At 40.1% G+C, this 12,675-nt stretch overlaps 1 protein-coding gene across 3 annotated transcripts in view; it reads right to left on the bottom strand.

The window, feature by feature from the left end:
* ERICH1 (glutamate rich 1) overlaps positions 1–12,675 on the bottom strand; it is a 100,819-nt gene that overhangs the window by 18,395 nt on the left and 69,749 nt on the right. The window contains exon 7 of one of the 3 annotated variants that reach the window (XR_012632806.1): positions 12,273–12,534. The exons of the other annotated variants lie outside the window; for them this stretch is intronic. The gene's annotated coding sequence lies outside the window, so the exon portion shown is untranslated. Of the gene's footprint in view, positions 1–12,272; positions 12,535–12,675 lie in introns of those variants that run through there. 3 annotated transcript variants of the gene reach the window in all.

Consider the following 12,675-nt stretch of genomic DNA (forward strand, 5'->3'; position numbering starts at 1 on the left):
GGACTTAACTTGGGAGTTCCTTCTTCAGACACTGTACTTCCCACGGCACCACACTAGCAGCTCACTAGGACCAGATGGTATTCACCTAAGAGCTCTAAACCAACCGAAGGATGAAATAACACAACTGTGAGCCCTGGTGTGTAACCTCTCGCGGGGAATTGTCTCAGTGTCAGGGGACAGGAAACGGCTGTGGTGACGGCTAATTTTTACAAAGAATTCCAAGGGTGATCTGAGGAACTCCACATCAGTGAACCTGATGTTCAAAAAGTCAGTAGGAACCATTGCAAGGAACAGAATGATCAGACACTCAGAAAAAAATACACTGGGAAGCATCTGTTAAGCTTCTGTAAAGGGAAGCCTACTGGCTCTTTTTTTTTTTTTTTTTTTTTTTTTTTTTAGGAATCCACAAGTAAGAAGACAGGGTGTACTAAAGTGCATTTTTAAAATTCATTGGGAAAAAAAAAGCTCTCAGAAAGGAAGTCTCATAGGCTAAGAAGATCCCCATTTGAATAAGTAATTGAAAGATATGAAAGAAAAAGTAGGAATGCAGAATTTTCCCACTGGAAGGAAATTGCCAATGTAATCCTCTGGGACTTTGTGCCAGGTTCTGTGCTGCTCAGCAAGGTCCTAAATGACCTGGAAAAGGTGATGAATAATTGGGGAACAGAGTCTGCTGATTCCACTACAGTTATGACAGGGACTAAAATTGAAAGCTGACTGTGCAGACCTGCAGAAGAGCACTATGATCATGAACAACTTGTGATAAAATGGCAGATGAAATTCCATGTAGGGTATTGCAAATATTGCAAAAATTACTTAAACTGATAAGGACTGTTCAGGAATGAAATAACAGTTCTATGAAGAAGTCAGCTCAGTACCCAGTTAGGGGTCAAAAAAGCAACTGAATTATTTGGAAAGCACTAGAGAACAAATCAAAGCACACTTCAAAAAATGGTGAACTTGCATTTTTAATAACATGGGCAGTTTTGGTCCTCCCGTCTCTGAAAAGATGAAGCAAACTCAGAAAAGATACGGAAAGGGCAAAAAGGGTATAAAGTAGGAAAAGTTTATTTATGGAGAATGAGCAAACAGGACTCTTCAAGCTGGGTATGTCATTTTACTCTTCCACCTTGCTTCCGTACCTCCTCTATACGTCTTCCTCTGCCTCTCATGTTACTCTGTTTTTACCAACACTTCCATAGTATTCTCAGACCTGCAGATAAATGGAGGGTTTGAAATCAAGCTGTTGGGATTTTCTTTCCTCACTCAGAGTTAGAGGGAGGGCTTCCTCTGATTGTCCCATACACCTTCTCCAGGGCTGCATCAAGAGAAGTGTGGCCAGCAGGTCGAGGGAGGGGATTCTCTCCCTCCACTGTGCTCACGTGAGATCCCACCTGGAGTGCTGTGTCCAGCTCTGGGGCCTCCAATACAGCAAGGACATGGACATGCTCAAGTGGGTTCAGAGGCCACAAAGATGATCAGGGGGCTGAAGCACCTCCCTGATGAGGACAGACTGAAAGAGTTGGGGATGTTCAGCCTCAAGAAGAGAAGGCTCTGGGGAGACCTTATAGCGGCCTTCCAGTACTTAAAGGGGGCTACAGGAAACATGGGGAGGGGCTCTTTTTCAGGGAGTGTAGTGATAGGACGAGGGGTAATGGTTTTAAACTGAAAGAGGGTAGATTTAGATTAGCTATAAGGAAGAAATTCTTCACTGTGAGGGTGGTGAGGCACTGGCACAGGCTGCCCAGAGCAGCTGTGGCTGCCCCCTCCCTGGCAGTGTCCAAGGCCAGGTTGGACGGGGCTTTGAGCAACCTGGGCTAGTGGAAGGTGTCCCTGCCCATGGCAGGGGGTTGGAACTAGATGATCTTTAAGGTCCCTTCCAACTCAAACCATTCTATGATTCTGTGAATCTAAAGAATTCACTGCCCCCCTGCCACAATATACAAAGGAAAAAAACCTCCTTTGAGTTTTTTACCTCCTTCCTGCATCATAGCCTTCCTTGACAACAAGATTTTTACTGATTATCAGACATTGACTTCTCCAGTTTGGAGGCAGAGAGACTGCTTTCGGAGACAGCTTCTCTGTGAATCAGGAACTGCTCTGACAGATTGTCCCACCTTGAAGTTACTTTCAGAGCTGACTGTAAACTCCTCCCATTTCACAGCTTATAGAAATCTCACCCAGCTGCTTTTCCCTGATGGCAAGGTCGTGCTGCTAGTTAAGCATGGTTCAGTCTTACCTCTCACCTACAGGAAGTTTGTGCCAACTTTATTTGGAAACTGGAGCACAGGTACTACAATAGCCAAGGGGTACAAATGCCTTACAATTTAGTTCTGACCAGCTTTTGACTCTGATGGAAAACTCACTCCAACTCAAGAGACATGTTCATGGATTCCCACTCATTTGAGCCAAAGAGAGTTACTCAGTTACCGAGAAACGCACTGCTTCAATCCTTGACTCATACCACTTCAAAGACTGGTGCACAGTTCCATTCAGGAGGAACAGGACTGACGGGCTGTGGGCTGGCAGCTGACTTTTGTATAGGCTCTAGAAAGACTTTCCATGAGGTGTGTATCAATTCGTCCCTATGAACTTTTATACAAAAGTCTCTCCCTGCCAGAGATGTTTTGATTTTTACACTGGTCTATAGGAAGTGTCCAACTACACAGATTATGCAGAGTCCTCCTTTGCTTGGTTCCCTACAGTCTGATGCACTCACCTTTGTTAAATTAGTGTCATGCATTTCTGTGAGCATTAAAAACTCTGTGGAAGGCTGAGTGTAGCATTGTGGAAAAAAGATTGCCAGTCACTATAAAAATGCAAAGCACAACCAATGGAATGTACTTTAATTTCAGATAGACAGCTGTAAAATTGCTTAGCAATGATAGTTGAAAATTTGTTTGTATTTCTTCCCAGCTGCAATACAGAGGTGAATGGCTGTGTACTGATAAAGCCATCTGTCTTGTGGGTGCCTGGAGGAAGCCTCTGCACCAAAGCAATATTGCCAGTTAATATCCTGGTGCACAATATTCTGGAGCTGAGAGTTGGACCACAGTCATTTCCGCCGCCTTCGGGCACACCACAGAACAGCATGCTCAGTTAGTTGTAATGACTCTTGCTCACAAGCACAGACTGCCAGATTGGGAAAGGGAGTGACTATCCCTGCAGGGCATAATAGCAATGGGAGCACACTATTCCATGCACTGAGATTATATTCAGGTCCATGGACTCAGATTTGAATGCGGGGAAGAGAAAGAACAGCAACTGTGAGTAGAATGCTTTTATTGGATAGGTTTTTCAGATGACGTGCTTATCCTGGATATTCACAAAGAGTAACAACGACAATTTATAGAGACTCAGGAAGAAAACCAAAACAGGTGCCAAAGACTGGCCTAGTTTGGATTTCTAACAGATAATTTTATGGTTTTTGTAGTATTACAGTGTTTTTTTCAAATTTCTTTGGTTGGTTTCAAGCAAAACGCCATGCTAGAGACTGCTGTACAAAGCATCGATTATTTTTGGATACCAGTAATTGCTATGATTTGGATCAGCCTTGGACAACTGGAGCTGCATGAAGGTTGACAGAGAGGGCCCTTAGTTATTATTCAAAAGACTAATTATCCTCTTCAAGATACTTGCTCAATGTCATCTCATCTTTGTGAATTTTACCTCTCGTTTCCCACCACTCTCATTTGAAAGTGCAAGTCTCAGGTTATCCAAGAGAACACTGTTGAGAACAGAGCAGAAAGGGTCTGCAAATCACCATCGCAACCTACAAGGGAAAAGCTCCACTCACGTAGCCCCCATCTCTCCTTCCCTCCTGTCTGCATCACCTCGGTAAGTGACTGTTGCCAGTTGCTCCCCAGCACCTGCCCATGTTCAGATGTTCATCCTATGATACCTGTAAGGTAGTTTGAGACTGCTTTTCACACTATGAAACAGGGCAAGGCCTTGTAAATTATGGAGAAAGTAGATGGGCATGCGACTTCTAGAAATATAACAGTCAGCTAAGTCTTTGTGTCTCAGGTACCCTGACAAGGACACCTGAAATGTTTTTGGTTCGATACTGAACTTTAATGTTTTTTGCTTATGCGTAAGGGAATCAGCTTGAAAGAAAAGATGCTGCCAGGGCATTCTGACAGAAATGCTGCTTTTTCCCCCCAAGGCTTCCAGTGTAGGGTAGAGTTAAGAAACCTTTTAGAATCCTGAAAGGCATGTTCTGTGTTAGCACAGAGCCAGAACCTGGGAGCTGGAGGCTCTATGCTGTTTGTATGCGAGGGTTTTATGCAGCACAGGTCAAATTTCCTCAAATAGAGCAGCAGAACTGCATTCATCAGCTTTATACACATTGAGAAAACAAATCAATATATCTCTTATTTTTGGCGCTTTTTCTTTTGCAATTTCTGGTGCAAAACACTTCAGTTTTCCCTTCTGCCTTTGAACCGCAGGCTCCTGCAGCTGGGGCAGGAGTGGTACTTCCAGTTGCAAGTTGTTTTAAAATCCCTTTCCTTTCATGTTTAGCTCCTGTACTAACTGGCCCTACTGTGACTTTGCTGGTTACCGTGCTGCTCTGCTGTTGTTACTCCTGTTTTTCCACTGTGTAGCTTTGGGGCCAGCCTGAGACACAGCCTTGACTAATGGGAACCATGAGGGTGCTGAGTGACTGCAATGAAGTGGAAATCCTACTGGTGATTCATAGGATCTACTTGAGAATCAGATGCTCCTGCTTCTCTCCAGACTGGGACAGCTCTGGGCAGAGAGGAACTGGGACTTCTATCTGCCATTTCTAGCTCCAACAGAAAATGTTAAGGCTGCCTACATTTTGATTCACAATACCAATTGCACCTTGGCACTCCGTGAGCAGTAGAAGTTCAGAGACTTAAGCTGAAGTGCGATTAATATCTCTGATGAATCCTTACACTGGTCTCCAACAATGGCTTTGGGTTTAGATAGTTAATGCTGATGCTGACAGTTAACATATCTGTGCCGTGGCCTGAAGATATGCTCAGAGAACTGCTTCTGTAAAAAAATGAAAATTTGCATATCCCACTATAAAACTGTGAATGCAACTTCCTAAGAAAACTTCGAAGTCTAAGACATGTTTTTTTCATCAGTAGTTAATGAACATATGGCAAGGATCTTTCTTCAATTATCAACTGGAAGAAACACAATACAACAGATAACGCACACACACACACGACACCTTCAAAACTAAAGTTATGTATCACATCTCACAGAAAAAGAAATAAAGATGAATTTTCCTTTGATGTTTAAAAATAAGAGATCTTTCACAACCATCAATTTTAACTAATGCAAATCATTCCCCACAGAGCAACAAATTGAAAACATATAAGACAAATTTGAGAGCCTATTTACTTTGAATACTTTTCAAATATTCTACTTTCCCTCAAGCATACTCTAAACCACAATTCTATAGTTTTTTTGTACAGTGTCTTTAGTTTGGACTCTTATCCTTACCTAAAAAAAATAAAGCTTGCTATTGTAGAAAACCGAAGAAATACTTGTTGGCAGCGGCAGATAACCTTTACACCTTGTGGTGTTTAGACTCCTATGAAGTTGCCTACTGCCACATGACTTTCTGATCAAAACAAAAAAAGCATATAGGACAATAAAGTACATGTTAAATACATTACAAATCTGCTAGATGATCTCAGTTTTCTGTTTTCAAAAATAGGTAAATCATGACTAAATGATGTTATTTCTCTTTGGATCCCGTAAAGATTAGTACTAGTACTCAACATCGTTCAGCATTTTTATTAATGATTTGTAAGTAAACATAGAATCATTGCTGGTAGAATTTGCAGATGACACCTAGATTAGCAGATAGTTGATACTAATAAAAGCAGTACAGGCACACAAACCAATCCATCATTTACTAATATAGACATAATTAAAGAAAATTGACATTAATGTGGCCAAACAGAAAGTCAGACATTTAAGAAAAAAGTATGGGACCAAGGACTAAATCCTGGAAAGCAATAAATTTCAGGAGTATTTGTCTACTATGACAAATCATTCAAAAGCCTTTCAGTACGTAAGGGGGGGGCCTAAAAGAAAACTGGAGAGGGACTTTTGACAAGGACATGTAGTGATAGAACACGGGGTAATAGCTTTAAACTGGAAGAGGGTAGGTTTAAATTTGATGTAAAGTTCTTCACAGTGAAGGCAGTGAGACACTGGAACAGGCTACACCCTCCCTGGAAGTGTTCAAGGCCAGGTTGGACAGGGCTTTGAGCAAACTGTCCCTGCCCATGGCAGGGGGGTTGGAACCAGATAATCTGGACCAACTCAAATCATTCTATGATTCTATGATTCTGTGAACACTGACTCCCTATAAAATTCTATCGCAAAAAGAGGACCCACAAACAATGGAATAATGAGTACGAAAGCTGGCATTGCTGAGATTTTTAAATGAAGTTCTATGTGCAGTTCCAGCACAGCTGCTCTCTAACTGGCGGGAAAAAAAATGGAGAGAATGTGCAAGAGAGATACAAAACAATCTGAAGGCTGTAGAAAGTGCCTTAAATCAAATAATTTAAAGACATCACATTTAAGGTAGCAAAAAGGAGGTTGCACTGTAGCTTGATTACAGTGTTCAAAAACTTTCAGACAGAAAATAGTGGCTAGTGAGGGACTGCTTAATTTAGTGAAGAAAAGTATACCAAGAACTAATGGCTGAAAGTTAAATCTAGACAAATTCAAATGTTTCTAACTGTGAGACTGATTGAGCACTGGAATAAATGACCAGAGAAGGGGCTAAGTCTTCATTTCTTGATGCCTTTAAATCAAGCTTGCTTGTCTCTGCAGCAGACTTGCTTTAGCAAAAAATGACAATTTGTGTTTTTGTCAGACTCAAGTTACTGGTCTTCACCCTGAAGTAAAAGGAAAATTTATGACCAGGGATCTATAATAGATGAGGTCAGAGAAGATAATCTCATGTCCTTTTTAGTCTTACTCTCTATGAATCTATCAATTTACTGAGTGGGTACAGAGAAAAAACTTTCTGAGTGACTTTTGCCATCTGGATAACAATGTGAACTGTAGCAGATTGTATATCATCCAGTAATAAATATATGTCAGAAACTATCGAGATGAAGATATTCTTACAACGCCTTCTAATTTAGAAATTTAGAGTTATTTAATATTTTACACATTAATTTTATACTGGGTAATTGAATTATTGTGAAAGGGTTAAGCAGACAGGCTACTGAAACACTGTGCCATGTATTTAGCTTAATGCGGTTGGAAAAATCAATGCACTTTGGTCTGTCAGTTAGCAATCACAGATTTAACTGAATAACACGTCAAGTATTTTAAAGTGTTTATCAATGTAAATAGAATCCGGCACTATAGTAATGGTAATAAGCTAAGATGCTTTCCCTGAATTCCAATCAGATTTAAACATGACTTTAATTGTAAAGCTCTAACAAGCCAGACAGAGATCAAACAGCTATCAGTATGTCTACAGAGTTTGGTGGTTACTCCTGTGATCCTGAAGAAAATACATTTGCTATGATTCACTCTCTAGAACACAGGTAGTGGGCAATCAGTTTGATATTCCTTGCAATGGTTACTCCTTCTCTTTGCATTTATATTCACTTCCAGTTCATTATTGTTACTGTGAGGAGGAATAAATCACACAGCAATCTCACTGAGCCTATCTGAGAAGTGGTGGAGGCCACTCTGTGCATGATCACGTGAAGGGAACAAGAAGAAGAGCAGGAGAAGCACCTCCTCAGCTTGTTTTGGGCAAGTTCCAAGCACAGCTGTACAACAGCTCCTTACTCTTCTCCCTTTTACCACTCCCAGGCAACGGCTTCCCAAGAGAAGATATGAAAGAAGCAAGGAAGCAGGGGTCATAGCCCTGTCCAAGTTTAAGGAGCTTGCCACTGCCAGAGCAGCACCAGGAGTAGGCAATGGTTTCATCATGTAACACGTACATTCCTGTTCCTTCCTCAGATACAGTAAATGATTTATTTTTTACAAGATCCAGATGCCTGAAATGCAGATGTTTCCATCTGACCTACCTGTTTATGCTCCTGTAACAGTCAATGCAAAGACATAAGTTTTCCTATTTCTACCATTGTCCTTCTCCTAAAGTAGATGTCTAGAAGCAATCAGTTATACTGGGCTGTGAAGGCAGCTATTTAATTCCAATAATTATAAAGTTCTTTAGGATAGGCAGCTCAGAGGGGACCATCTACACTCTACACATTTGGAGCTAGAAGAAATGAATCCCATCCTGCATACCTCCAACCACTCCTTAGCAATCTGCAGATGAACGCTGCCTCTAACATGTCTACCAGGGATAAACAGGTCCTTATTTTACTAGACTGATCATGTGTGTAATGTAAAATTATGATTCCATTTTTAACTATCAGCAGCCTTGCTTACATGTTCTAGCATATTCTTGATTGCAGTTAAGTCTATTTTACATTCCCCTAGCACACTGGCACCTCAGTTGTAACAGGAATCTGCTGTGCTAGGTGCTGTGCAGCAGGCCAAACCCTCCATCAAATGGCTACTAGTTTAAGAAAGCAGAAAACAGATAAGAAAATAGGCAGATTGATGTGGGAGGACACAGATACAATAAGGCAACATCAGCACAGTAGGCAGTTGTGTTAGCACACTACTGACCTAGCTGTTGCCAAGCTTTTGGGCAGCCTCAGGGCAAAGGAGAGTTTTAAAGGAAAGGAAGATGATAGAAAAACTCATCTGCAGAGAGCTCTGGAAGGCATTGTGAGAAAAAGCACAAATGTGTTAATCTGAAAATGTAGCACATGGGTGATGGAAGCTAGTATCGGAGGCTGAGAGGATGGAGGAATCATCTGTGCACTGACTGAGGGACTGAGAAGAATGTCAAAGATCTTGAAAGTGAAGAAAAGCAGCCTCTAGATGATGCAACCAATAACAGACTAGAGTTGATGCAACGGAAAAGAAGGTATTGAACCACAGATTCATTCCTTCTCTATTTTTGTGTAGTCCTCTTCAATCTTAGATAACACCTTTTTTTTCTTTTTTTTTTTTTTTTGCATTATGTATCCTAAAACAGGATGTAGCATTGCAGTAATAATGTACAAGAGAACTACAGCTTGCTTATACATTTTACAAATGATACAGTTCATTAAAACAACTACAGACTATTAATTCTACAAAGTTAAGCACTCAACTTGGAGAATGTCCTTATTAAAGCTATATATTTGACCTTGAGTGACTGTGGTGCATAGACACTGTTTTCAAATAATACAGTTTTTTCCCAGTTCTTTAGATGCAGGAAACATACAGAATTCGTAAATTCCTGCTTTTTCTTTATACTCATGTAGTGGTTTTCTCCCATGGCTTAGTTCAGCATATATCTAGCATTTTAAAAATACACAGTTTTTTAATCTAAGAAAAACACATATTAAAAATTGCGAAATACTCAGACATTATAATTATCCTATTCAACAAAATTTACTTAGATGCAATGCAGAGGATAAAGTAGTTAACGATGCAGCTAAATTAGCTGATAAACATGTGCAATGCAGCCCTCCTTAGGTGCAGTCTAGGCCTGAAGCAATCAATCACAAAATCTACATAGCTATAACCTGAGGTTGGCCTAAATATTAAATATAATGCATTTTTCCAATCTTTCAATTTGATGTTTTTTTTTTTTCCCACTACCACTCTTTGTTATTATACTTAATGTGTACTGTGCAACCATAACACACATCACTTTCCACTCTACTTCTGTGGACTGGTTTTATGATACACCAGATATTACTGGGTGAAATATGTTTTCTTCAGTCAAAGACATCTTAACAATTCTCTGCCTTCATGCTGCCACTCACCAATTTTTTCCTTCCTTGTATTTTTTTTTTTAAAGTCTTTTTTTCCCCAGATGTCATTTCATAGATTTGGCCTACTGAGTAGTATCTCCCTGCACTGATGCAGGGGAGAAAAGACAGCTGTCATAGAAAACACATTAAAGAATTTATAACTCCACATGACTGTGAAGTACTATATAAAATACTGCACCACTTATGAAGCCGTAAAAATCTGTTAACAACAGAAACTGATTCCCATATTACATATCCACAAAAGAGAAGAATTAAGGTCTCACAGGCAATTTTGAGAATAAAAGATGTACCTATATACCGAGATAATGGCTTTGAACTCATACCCTTGCATACAAGCATAGTGACCAGCTATTCACTACTACAGATCCCCAAAACTACTTCAGCCTCTGTGGTCTTCCTTGTACACGGAGCCAAAGGAAGGGACCACCACCTACTCAGCCCAGCTTCTCTCCCATTGTGCTGCTGTTCCTGCCCTACTGTGTCATGTTTAACTATGAAAACTGAAAACTCTTGAAGCCACATGCAGGCTACCTTTTAGTTGATCCTTAAATTATTCCTACTGTTAGAGTCCATGCAGGTTTTAAAAACAAAATTTTGAAGCTCTGTCTTCCCAGAAGTTTGAAATATGCTGATAATAGTGTGTACTGATCAGTCTGAAGTTCTCTGATGCAAAGTCCGCTAAAAAAACTCTTGCATGCCTCAGAAATACTACATGATACTTCACATTCTTTAGGTTGAATGATGTGGAAGAAACAAAAATTCAAGCCCATGTCCTTTGCCATTTATGAGTTTAGCATGAAAACGTTTCATTGCTGTGTTGCAAGAGACACGTATAGTAAAATGTAAAAACACACTTTATACACTGATAGATATTAATTTAAATTTTTCTGTTTTCATATCTGAGCTGTGTTGGTTATACCACTACTCAAATAAACCATAGAAAGTGTATGGAGATTCAGCACCATTTCTTCTACAGAATAAGCACAGAAAGTGACCAGATACTGAAATTCTTGTCCATGAAATCTTTCTGACTGCAAATAGGATGTTAAACATGGAACTGAATAATCCTTCTCCCCTAACATTTTTAGTACACATTGCCTAATTGATATTATCGTAGGATGAGTAATGCCCATTTCTTTTGCTTTTAAACTAGATATTTGTGCTGTGTTCTTTCATGTATTGCTCTTAAGTGTTCTTACACACATTACAGTTCAGCACACCATCATTTGGCACCTTTGTTTCAGAAACAAATACATTCTTATGTGATCTACAGCGACAATCTACAATTTACCTGCTTGAATTTGGTCCAATTTTCTAAACTCTCCAACATCTCAGATTTTACTTTATCGTCTACTCTTCAGAATCCGTTAGTGTAATAGTGGCAGGTCTGACAAGTGTAAGATTCAGCTTGTATTGCAGGTCATATACAAAGACATCAGATATCACTGATTCTAACCAGCTACATTCTTAAACTGTTCCGAGCTTGTTCTGTTAAGGCCAGCTGATTTCTGAACAGAATATAAGGCTCTTACAATGGTTAAAGTGAAAGGGAAAAAGTGAGACTGAATGCAATCTTTTCCCCATTATTACCCAATTCAAGCAAAGTACATTTTTACCTGAAAAATTTTACTCACATTCTGGGATTAGAGTAGTGAGAGTATAAAATATTTCTGTTTGGCAAAGATAGCCAAATCTGCTCCTCTGTATGCAGCTATTTAAAATTCAGTGTAATTTTAAAAATCACTTTAATATTATAAGAAATGGCCAAGCACTGAAACAGAAATAATAAAGACAAATTAAAACAATAAACAAAGCTGTGAGATGAGTGTGTGAGCATGTGATAGTATGTGTCAGGCTGGGCTAGCTGGTGGTGATGTGCAGAGCAGTTTAGAGGGCCCAGGATCCAGGCAGGTGTATGAGAAAGGCTGGGGCCCTGTGCTGGTATTCGAGGGTTCTGTGATGGGAGGTATGCTTGTGAATCTAGGAAGTGAAGGCACGTGTGTTTTTACTAGTGAAATTCAATTCCAACCAGTCAGAGGAACATGACTCTACTTGTGTTTTATGTGGCAGGGTTACTCATGGGTGTTTTAAAAGGCAATGCCCTGTCTGTGGCAACCCGTGTAGTCAGCTTTGTGAATGTGTCCCTGAGATAGGTGCTTAGCCTCGCTATTGGCTGAATCTAAAACATGAAAACTGCAGTCACCTCGGCCTGTGTAGGATGGAGAGTCATCCAGGCTGGGATTCAGATGACAAAAAGTAGAAATCTCCACATCCTTGGGGTCCACTCAAGGCAGCAGCCTTATAACATCCACAGTTGATTCCAGTATCAGGAAATGAAGACACTACAGTTGTTTGTACGGTCCTAATTTGACCTAATTTATATTTGTGTTTCAAATTACTGTCTTTAATTACACGATCTCATTTATTTTTTCATATTCAGTGTATAGCACAGATGATGCTTACCTAATGAGTTGCTGAATATCCTTTCTGTGTTGTTCCTAGGCCTCATTTACTACATGACATTCAAACTTTAATCTGAGGATGAAGTGATTAATTTCCTGTGTCAATAAAAGCATCTAGGTGTTTCATGTTCAAGTGATATTTTCTTCATTCTCCAGGTATGGGACTGAGGCACAGAGCATCTCCGTGAAAAGTCACAGCTACCGTTCAGTGCCTATGTGTTAGCAAGTCAGGAGCATTAAAACAGGGAACACACTGTTAGTTTCTCCTCTGCAAAGTCTGGTTCAAATATCTTTACTGGCAGATACACACCTAACTCAAATTCCCCAGAGCTGCACACAGCTGCCTTAGCCAT

The sequence above is a fragment of the Athene noctua genome, chromosome 1, assembly GCF_965140245.1.
Source record: "Athene noctua chromosome 1, bAthNoc1.hap1.1, whole genome shotgun sequence".
NCBI classification, from domain to species: Eukaryota; Metazoa; Chordata; class Aves; order Strigiformes; family Strigidae; genus Athene; species Athene noctua.